At 37.1% G+C, this 9329-nt stretch overlaps 1 pseudogene; it reads left to right on the forward strand.

Moving 5' to 3' along the window:
- LOC102886928 overlaps positions 1-9028 on the forward strand; it is a 36695-nt pseudogene extending 27667 nt beyond the window's left edge.
- The last annotated feature ends 301 nt before the right edge of the window (positions 9029-9329 follow it).

Consider the following 9329-nt stretch of genomic DNA (forward strand, 5'->3'; position numbering starts at 1 on the left):
AGGAAGGAAGGAAGGAAGGAAGGAAGGAAGGAAAAGAAGGAAAGAAATAGGGTGAAAAAGCAAGGGAAGGAGAGAAGAAGGAAGGGAGGGAGGAAAGAGAAAACTAATGTTCCTTAAGGAAGAAAGGGTACATTGAGAGTTGTTTGAAAACCTCCTTTAGAAATCATTTCATGAGATGCACACAGCTCTCCATTCTCACTGCCAACGGCTTGTTAGTCCGCAGGAAGGCAAAGCAGGAGGAAGGCGAGGCACACAGGTTAAGCATCTCCAACAGCACAGTAATAAAACCCAAGCAGCGGCTCTAAAACTCTTGGCAATATTCAAGCGCCATCCGTAGCACGGGTCCGGAAAAGGGCATCCTGGTATCACACAGAATAATTTTAATAGTTTTGCTCATGCTCAGTGCACTGAGTGCCCTCATTTTAGGGCTGAAATAGCAATAAAAGCAACTAAGTTGTGATAAAAATGAATAATGTTTATTTGCCAGTATCTTCCTGCTCGTTTTAGAGTTATGGCATTCGTAAACACCGAAGCATCGGTATAATTGAAAAATTATTTTCATGAATATATAAACCCATTAAAAACTTGAACTTAAAGTTTTAATTATTCATACATGTATGCTGTTCCCTACGGAAGTACTACGCAGAATTATGATCACAACTACTTGTAGAAACTAAAGTACACATAGAGATAAATTTAATGAATATAAATAATATTTAGAAACAATTCAAAGCTCAAATGTCAATGAAACAGTTCTTTAGGAATTTATGAGCATTTGTTATACAAGAAATATCAAGAAACTTGGTTTCTCATGCTTGAAAAATTAAACTTCCCATATATTCAAATTATTTCAGGAAGTCCATAGGGAATAATTATTTCTCATATATTCAAATTATTTCAGGAAGTCCATAGGGAATAATACCTTGAAATCAAGAATTAGATTATGTAGGTCAGATTATTCAGAGAAGACCGAATATGATTCCATCCAGTAAGATATTTGATTTCCTTATTATTCAGATCTTGTAAAAGCTGTAACATTGAGAAATCTCAACTGCAGCTATAATAATAAACCTGGCTGACCACAAAAGTAGCTAAGACTAAACAGTGCAGTATTCTTAACCAATTCAAAACCAATTTTAAAACAGCAAATGTAAAATTCAAGTACTCCCTGTATAGTGTTTTATGTTGATTTTTTTTTCTTCTAGGAAGATAATTATTTTAATTAATGAGATACCTTTAATTTCTAAATCAGTTATTAAGTGTATGAATAATTATGGCATATTACTTGTGAAAGCACTGCTTACTTTCATCTGTTTCTTCATCTCTCATGTCATTAAGAATAATTATGTAACTGTTAAGTACAATTACATAGCTTAAGATGCCTAGCAAATTCCACTATCAAGCATTTTGAAATAGCTTGTATCTTTAAATGTGTCTAGACAGTCCCATACATTTTTCCTTACAGAGTATGTTGATGTAGCACATTGTCATATTATTTACAAATAAACCACAAAAATAAAATGCTGAAAATGTAGAAATTGCAGGTCTAGAAGCTTCTTTAATCATCTTCTAATTAAGCAACTTGCTGGAGTCCATCTATTTCCTCCATTTTTTCTGCAGTATAGTTACTGATAATCATATCTTTAAAACACTGACAACTATTAAGTAATTTATGAAGAGATCTTGGCACTTGTAGTTACCATTAGCTGAGTTGAGCACCAAGAGTCCACTGAGGTTATTCTCAACTCAATCACGCAATTTAAGATTGTGAAAGGTACTAGGTGATTTAATAAAGTATTAAATGATGTGTTGATAGGTATGTACCAAAGAAACTCTGTGTATATGTGTGTATTTGCATGAAAACTATGTCTATTGCTTTGGAAAGACTCAGCAAAGGAAATTAATCTTAAAATGCTGTTAAATTAGCTGTAATTATTCAATTCTAAAATACTGGAGGAAATGATGCAATTTTTAAAAATCTGTATTCAAATTTAGTTACAAGTTGTTTTTTTGAATTTTTGGTTTTATTTCTTTGCTATAATTTTCACTTCACTTAATTAAAAAAAAAAACTTACAATCACTGACACCACATTGGATTATAAATATGGAGAGAACACTAATCTAGATCATTTTTTAATAAAAATACCTTGGTTCTAACTTAAAAATATTTGTCAGTGACTGTACGTTAACATGCTTTAGGATAATATCTATAGTTCATTACAAATATCTTTATAATATATGCATAACATTAAAAAAATTCAAACTGGTGGAGACTATTTCAGTTGCAATGGCTTCAGGATAAAATGGCTTCTCTGTGTTTTTCTTTGGGGTATCTTTAATGCAGGGATGTGCAATGCACTCCTTGAAAGATGAATTAACATTCCAAGAATTTAATTTGATCATATTAACTTTCTACAAAGACAACTCCAAATTTAATTAATTGCTCCACGAATGCACAAGTAATCTTTCAGGAATACTTAATTGGGCAACACAGAGAAGAATACCTCTCCACAGATTTAGTAGAATCCATGCTCTTATGCTTTCTTTCCAAAAAGCAATGTTCATTTGGACTGCATTTGTTCATGTTTCTATCCAACCATTTTACTTATCACCAAGCAGAAACCTTACCTAAAATAAATCACCTTTTCAGTACAGAGACCTCATTCATTTGCATTTAGAAGGATTCAGGCAAGGACAAGATCCATCGTTCAGCTACACACATAAATTGAATAAGCTGGTGGATTCAACAGGGATCAGGGGAACTTCTGAGAAAGATGAAAACATGAGCATGTCCTCTAACTTCCTTTCCAAAACCAGAACTAAATGATCAAAGAAAATAAGAAGAAAAGTTGTATTTGTATAAATGTGAAAATCAGAAAAGGCCATCATTTCCTACCCCCAAGCTCCTAGGAATTTTGTCCCTATTAAGTCAAGATTTAAAAAAAGACCATTAAGAGAAAACTCACTTTTTTTTTTTTTTTCAAAAGAAAATAAGAAGTATGTAGAGAAAAGCCTAGCAGGGCCTTTCCAAAATGTCTTTAACTGGAAAGTATTAAAGGCTTTAGGAAATGGAGGACACTAAATAATTTTCCATTGAATGTCAGACAGCATGTGTGGAAACCATGAAAATCTGCCTCTCCTGCCACAGGGAGCATAACTGGTTGATGGCCCCAGCTGCTGCCTTTGTGGGTCCATCACTGCCTTCACAATATGGTCACCCTTTCCAAAGGCTTGTCCCCACCAGTGACTGGGCTCAGCAGTGGTCCTAATGCAGTTCCATTCTTGTGAGACACAAGACTCCGCCAACTGCAGATCTGGGCTCACGTACGCTCTTTTGGCCTGGCTGAACTTGCTTTGGAACTGTGTTGGAGTCTGTGTCTTTTCCTAACGTGCCCCTCCTTCCCACCCTCCTTTACTGATAGAAAACCTACATGGAAAATAATATAATGTATTAAAATAAATGGAAACTTCAGATTCCATTCTGGATTTAAAAATATAGACAAATCTGAAAAAAAAAGCTGGAAATTCTTACTTCACATAAATTTCACTAAGATTTAAAAGATTTGACAACATCAAATAAAACATCATGAGCTTTAAGATAATATTTACCAAATTAATGTAAATATTTAATGATAGTCCATTAAAAATTCAATGGAATTTTATAAGTAATACGAAAACATTAATTTGGTAAAAAAAGTTAAGTAAGTAGATATTGATAAGTAGGAATTAAGCAAGGAGGCCTTTAAGCTACCTGAAAATTTTTTAAGAAAGACTTTCAAAAAGTATGCATATTATTCAAATTTTGAGCTCTACGTTATACCATACACCAATATACATTTCAAACATATTAAAGCAAAAATTAAAAATAAAAAATAAATGCCAAATTAAACAACAGGAATATAAATCATAATATACACATCTCTGGTCTTGGGACAGGAAAAGCCTTTCAAATTAGATACAAATAAAGTACTCTATCAAAAAGTTATTGATTGAAATCAGTATGTAAATTTTCAATGTGAAGTAAAATTTAACATCAACATGAAAAGAAAAAAAATATGAAGATGACTATTTGCCCCATATCTGTCAAACTATAAAAAAAGTTAAAATGCTCCAGTTGAAATTGAGAACAGGTAATGAGTATACAAACAAAATTTAAATAGATAAAAATACACGATACTTAGGGCAATTAACCATACCAAAGTTATTTTACTTTGCATTTAATAAAAATAATTCAAATTAAAACAACAATAATGTTATTTTTCTCTTTTGAAAAGATATTTATCAAACATAATATTAATACCAAGATTGATTATCGTGCCAAAAAACATAAAATAACTCATTTTCGGTAATCTCTCTTCTATACCTTTACTCTTAAGAATTAGTAATACATTTATATAAACATTCCCTGAAACATCGCTGTGATTTTGTAAGAATTTAGAAATAGCATAAATATTCTGTAATACATTAGTTTAATAAATTTTAATACAACTCCATAATAAAAGTTGTATTGTAGCAAGGATGTTAATGAGAAATACGAAAATGTTTCTATTTAGTTGAGTGAAAATTATAATGTACAAACATAAATATGCAGTATTTCTACTTTCTAAACTATGATCATATGAATAAGGACAAAGATCATATGTATATACATTTTTATATTTAAGTTCTCATTTTTTTCCTCGGTGAGTGGTTTATTGATGTGTTTAAATAAAATGTGTGTACTGGGAGTGGGAAGAATCAGTTCTTTGATTTTTACAAGGTTATTGGTAAGGGATTAAGTGAATATACATCACTGAAAAAAATCCCCTGGACCTCCTTTCTTTTCCTATAAGAAAATACAATGATCACTTTCATTGAGAGCTATTTGGTAAAGCAAAATTACTTTCTTGCTTCTTATCCATTGGAGAGCAGTTATATACCCAAAATCAATCAGAGTGAAAAACACCACAAAGGGTTCTTTAGGTCTCTGTATGCTTAACAAATGTTGTTGTGGCATTTTGCTGAACAGCAGCACAGGGTGATAAATGCATAAAATGGTCCCTAAAGTCCAGTAAAATATTGGGCGTTAAGACACTGGTGATTGTGCAGAGCTGTTGGACAGCACTACTTTTTGCAAATCAATAAGGCAGAAACACTAATGTCTAATCTAGGAAAGAGACAATAATATGCAAATAAAATTTTGTTAAAAATAAAACTTTCACAAAGTGAAGAAGAAATATATTTTACAACACTGAAATTAAATAAACAATTGTTCTAATAATACATAGTGACATTATATCTACTCACCAATTGGATATTTTTATAAGTAGACAGACTAAATTATTTATCTATTCTTTAGTAAAAAAGGTTTCTTCGGTTAAGTGGTAGCTGATACTAACCGGATTTTAGTACATGTTGGGACAAGTGGGTAGTGGACCAGGATGGCCTGGTGACAGTGTTCTGAGGCATTGTTACATGGAGAATGTAGGTTTTAACCTTTGTGAAACCACAGAATCATGACGTTTAACTTCACAATTATGCTCAGAACTTCTCTTTTCTCCTTTGTTTTGCTCCCAGTAGAGAAGCAGTTCAACCTTTTAACATTTAAAAAGTCTAATGTAGAGGCTATTAAGAGAGAGAAAGAAAGAAGAGAGGGGTGAAAATGATTGTTATTAATTTCACCTGTAATTTTAGGAGCGGCTAGAGGCTCAAAGCTGGGGATCAAGAGTAAAAATTTATAATACAAGGACAACTTAAGTTGCCTACTCTGTGACTCTCACCACACCATACTACACACACACACACACACACACATTAAGCTATTTACCAAAGAGCTTCTGGGAACAAGATATATCTACACACTCGGTTTCTAGGTAAACAATAAATGTAGGCAAAGGGGTAAAGGCAATTGTCTCATAAATGGGTGCAGGGAAAGAAGATCCCTAAATACTAGTGTATTCTAGTGCTTTTGTTCCCTTGTGAGACAGGTAATAGGAGGACCGAGTGTTCAAGATGACTTTAGACTCCTGGCTTAGGAAATATGGTGCAGGGCCACAGTCTCTCTAGCAAGGGAGGGATGTACATCTTGTTGGATAGGCATTAAATGACGGCCAAGCAATTTATTTTAAAATGACATATTTAGGGTCCATTTTGCAGTTCTTCATATAAGAATCTTGAAAGTCACTATGCTGTCAAGTAAAAGCTGAACAGTCTGAAAAATCAAAAACTCCTCAGGTCCCTAAAAGGAAGGAGGACACAGAACAAACCAGCAAACCGTTGTCCCCAACACTGGAGAGAGAGAAAAGAATTCAGGTTCTGCACTGATCTGAGCAGAGATAGCAAGATGAAACCACATGAGCACCAGAGACGGGAGAAGAGTGTTAGAAAGACTTAACTGTAACTGAAGAATTGCTGGAGGCTCAGTGTGGACAAGCCTGAGAGTTGAATAACTCCAGGGGAACCCAGTCACAGAGGGGCCCCCACAATACTGTAAGATTTATTTGGAGAAATTTGACCAGATTCTCGCAGTAAGTATTAGAGAAAAATCCCCTTAGTCTTCTGGCAGGGGGAGGGAAAGGGAACCATTGTGAAATACTCCAGGGAATACTCTGTTATTTTTAACAAGACTCGTCCTCTGGGGAGAGTAGTTCACTAAAGCCTAAGAAAGAGGGAAAGAAACAGAAGAAACAAAGGTGAAGGGATTAAGAAGTACAAATTGGCAACTGAGAAACACTCAACAGTCATGGGGATGTGAAGCGCAGCATGGGGAATATGGGCAACCTATTATAAGTATGTATGGTGTCAGGTGGGTAATTAACTTATCAGAGGGATCACTTTGTAAGATATATAAATGTCTAACCACTAAGCTATACACCTAAAACTAATATAATATTGAATGTCAACTATAATTGAAAAATTAAAAAATGAGAATTTCCCTAAATTAATGCCAGACACCAAACCACGGATACAGGAAACTGCAAGAAAACCAGAAAAACCGAGCAGAATAAATGCCAACCAAACTACACCTGGGCATATCATTTTCAAATTACAGAAAATCAAAGGCAAAGAAACAAACATCCTTCAAGAAGCCAAGGATAGGGCAGATTGGTCGGGGGCGGAGCGGGGGGGAGTCACACACACACACACAAAAAGACATCTTACAGAAAAACAAAGATAAAAATTACGTCCAACTTCTCTGAAACCATGCAAGGGAGTAGAATAAAATATTTAAAATGCTGAGAAAAAAACCCCACCAACCTAGAATTCTGTACAGCTGAGGGGCAGGCCCAGTCTCCACAGGAGTTGTATCCAGGGTTGGGGTGCCCTCACCCAAGCCTCATCTGAGCAGCCGAGCATCCTGGAGGCAAAAGCGCCAGAGGTTGCCAATTGACCCGGAGGCCAGCATCCCCAGCAGAAAAGGATGAAAGTGGAAAGCGCTTTAATTCCCAGCTGTGCACCAGAGGACCTTTCTTCCCACGGCCCCGCCCAGTCAGGCTCCTGACATACTGCCTGACTAAGACCCCAGTGTCACACCATGTTGGTGTCAGACCCCCTATCCTTACCCTTCACTTCTGGCAACTGGGGCTGACAGGCCCTTCTCTTCTGGAAGGAAGGAGGCCCATCCAGGAGGGGACGGTGCTGGGTTTTCCAGTCAGGCGGCTGGCGGGCAGCCCTCCAGGCCCCCAAAGCCCACAGGTACCGCAGGCAGGTGTGGAGGATCCTTTCTAGGCTGGACCCGCCTCTTGGGCCCTCCAAGTCCTGCCACTTTGGTTCAAACCTTGCAGTAGGAGCCTGAGTGGGTGTGAACGAAGGTGAGAACTTTCAGGATCACTTTCCTCTTGACTTACATTTTTAAGAACTTTCCCAGTACATCAAAATGGACCCTCACATTTTCTAAGACCTCAGAGCTCTTCTTCCCAGCTGTGATCTGACCCAGCAGCCCAGACCTAATCAAAGAAGACCTAGGCGTCGTGGTGGATGGTGTTTGCCCTCCATCTGTGCTGTCAGGTACTTCACGCAAAGACCTGATGCTGTGTGATTTTGCCTAGAGCAGCGCTTTTGAATCGGTTGCCTCGGACCAGTATCTCAAAGGAAGTTGTTGATTATATCATACTTGGCACAGCTACACAGGAAGCGAAAACAAGCACTGTGGCTAGAAGCTCTCCTGCTCACATTGTCACCATGTCTTGCATCTCCGCCAGCCAAGCCGTAACCACAGTGTGTGCTTGGCCGCTTCTGGCCAGTATGATGTGGTCATGGTAAGTGGTGTAGAGTCAATGTCTGCTGTCCCTATTCTGCGTGTGAGGAAACTGATTCTTGATTTCAAAAGGCCAGGGCTCTAAGTCAGCGACTGTCTTTAATCTGTAAATTCGGATCGAATTTCCTATCTATTGAGCTCCCTGCGGAGGCCACATTCCCCAGCAGCGGGACCATGGGCCACACTGCAGACCTCTGGCTGCTGCCTTTGCTGTTTCTTGTCTGGAATAGGATGTGTGCTTGCTAGGCTTGCACAGCCTGGCCAAGCAGGTAAACGTTAGAGAACTCCTTTCTGATATTGTACCCTTCAAAGTACCAGGAAAAAGAAGTTACCAAAGATAATGGCATTCATCCTTCCTCCTTGAAGCAGATTGACAAGCAAAAACACCTACATTCATCAAGCCTTACGGCAATGCCAGCTGCAAAGTCTTCTTTCTTGACTGATGGTGAATCTGCAGTGTTGATTATGGCAGAAGAAAAAGCTCTAGCTGTGGGTTATAAACTGAAAGATTCTGAGGGATTTTGTGCACAGCTCAGGACCCAAAAGACCAACCGTCACTCAGACCAATATATGCTACTCCAAAAAGTCTAGGAAAGTCAGAATTAACAATGAATGGTAGATGCTTTTGAATGTCATGAAGTTTTCTTAGGTCAGATTTTGGCTAATTTTAAAGCAATAGATTCTGGGTGGTTTACACAAAACTACTTAGAAAAACCGAGGTTGGACATGTATAGCAGCTTGATTCATAATTGCCAAAACTTGGAAGCAACCAAGACATCTTTCATTAGGTGAATGGATAAACTGGTACATCCAGACAGAGGAATATCATTCAGCACTAAAATGAAATGAGTTATCAAGCCATGAAAAGACAGGGAGGAACCTCAAATGCATATTAAGTGAAAGAAGGCAATCTGAAAATGCTATATCCTTACAATTCCAATTCTGTGACACCCTGGAAAAAGCAAAACAATAGAGATAGTAAAAAGATCAGGGTTTGCAGGGTAGGAGGGTGCCATGGGAGGGAGGGATGAATAGGTGGAGCAGAGAGAATTTTAGGGCAGTGAAAATACTCTGTTCCATCCCATAACGATGG

The sequence above is a fragment of the Pteropus alecto genome, unplaced genomic scaffold, assembly GCF_000325575.1.
Source record: "Pteropus alecto unplaced genomic scaffold, ASM32557v1 scaffold17, whole genome shotgun sequence".
NCBI lineage: Eukaryota > Metazoa > Chordata > Mammalia > Chiroptera > Pteropodidae > Pteropus > Pteropus alecto.